The 1,194-nt window shown below is 63.0% G+C and overlaps 1 protein-coding gene across 3 annotated transcripts in view; it reads left to right on the top strand.

Annotated features, from left to right (window-relative positions):
• Positions 1-339: 339 nt before the first annotated feature.
• Positions 340-1,194, top strand: part of SLC6A6 (solute carrier family 6 member 6) — an 88,755-nt gene continuing 87,900 nt past the window's right edge. For 2 of the 3 annotated variants that reach the window (XM_019645982.1, XM_019645984.1), the window contains exon 1: positions 340-839. The gene's annotated coding sequence lies outside the window, so the exon portion shown is untranslated. The remainder of the gene's footprint in view (positions 840-1,194) is intronic. The other variant, XM_019645981.1, reaches the window with a different exon arrangement.

Here is a 1,194-nt window from a genome sequence, read left to right as displayed (position 1 = left end):
TTCTTGCTCATCGTCAGTAGGCGCGAGGGGGATGAGGACGGGCTGTACCACTTGGCACCAGGGGTTGAAGGGTAAGGGTTTCCAAGAAAAGTGCGCTGTAATGGGGGAAGCATTGGGCCCAGTGTTCGCCCGCGGCCTGAGGGTGTGTGCGCGCGCTCGGCGAGCCCAGGCTCTTTGTGTGTCCGAGCCCGTGCGCGCGTGCATGTGTGCGGTGTGCGTGTGCGTGTGTGTGTGTGTCTGTGTGTCTGTGTGTGGGGCGGGGCCGGGGCGCTTCAGCTCCGCCCCGGCCCCGCCCCGGCCCCGCCCCTGGCCCGGCCAAGCTGGTATTTTTCCACCCAGCAGGATGGGTGATGCTGAGCGTTGCCTGCTCAGACAACAGACACGCGAGGTCAGGAAGAAGCCGCTTATAAATTACCGCTTCCTCCGCTCCGCCACCAGCGCGGAGCTTCGGGCCCTAATCGCAGCCCCACTCGCTTGCCGTCGCCGAGCCCCGAGAACCGTGAACCCAGAAACCCAGCCACGCCGAGAAGGAGCGCGGAGCGCGGACCCCGCGGACCAGAGATCCAGCGGGCGTGCAGCTCCCGGCGAGTGGAAGCTAGCGCGGCCGAGCGCAGTCCCGCGGCCGCTCCAGGTACCCGAGGGAGAGGGAGCACGGCGCACGGAGCTTCTGCCCCGTCTCCGCGCTTCAGCCAGCCCCGACCTCCTACCGCCCAGTGCCCCCCATTCCGGCGCCCCTTTCACCACCGAGGGAGGGACGGAGGGTCGCCGGCTCAGACCTGCTGGAGAGGCCGTTATTGTTTCCCCGGCGAAAGGGCTCGGACTTCTCGTGCAGGCGGCAGGTGTGTGTGTGTGTGTGTGTGTGTGTGTGTGTGTGTGTGTGTGTGTGTGTGTGTGTCTGTCTGTCTGTCTGTCTGTCTCGATGTCTCAGTCTCACTGGGCGTCTATATGTGTCTTCGCGACCCTGTGTGTGTCTGTGTATTTCTGAGGTTGGCTGTTTCTCTGTGTCCCCAGCAGCATGCACTGTGTGACCCAATGAATGCCTGCTATTCTCTGAGTCCTGGGTTCTGCGTGTGTGTTCTGGTGCGTGTTTGTGATACCTGAGTATGGCTGTGTCGCTGTGTCTTCGGATGTGTGCACTTGTGTGTTCCGGTGTGTGTGTGTGTGTGTGTGTGTGTGTGTGTGTGTGTGTGTGTG

Source organism: Hipposideros armiger, unplaced genomic scaffold (assembly GCF_001890085.2).
Source record: "Hipposideros armiger isolate ML-2016 unplaced genomic scaffold, ASM189008v1 scaffold_96, whole genome shotgun sequence".
NCBI lineage: Eukaryota > Metazoa > Chordata > Mammalia > Chiroptera > Hipposideridae > Hipposideros > Hipposideros armiger.
Note: the sequence above shows the minus strand (reverse complement) of the source record. Positions and strands in the feature narration are given on the sequence as shown.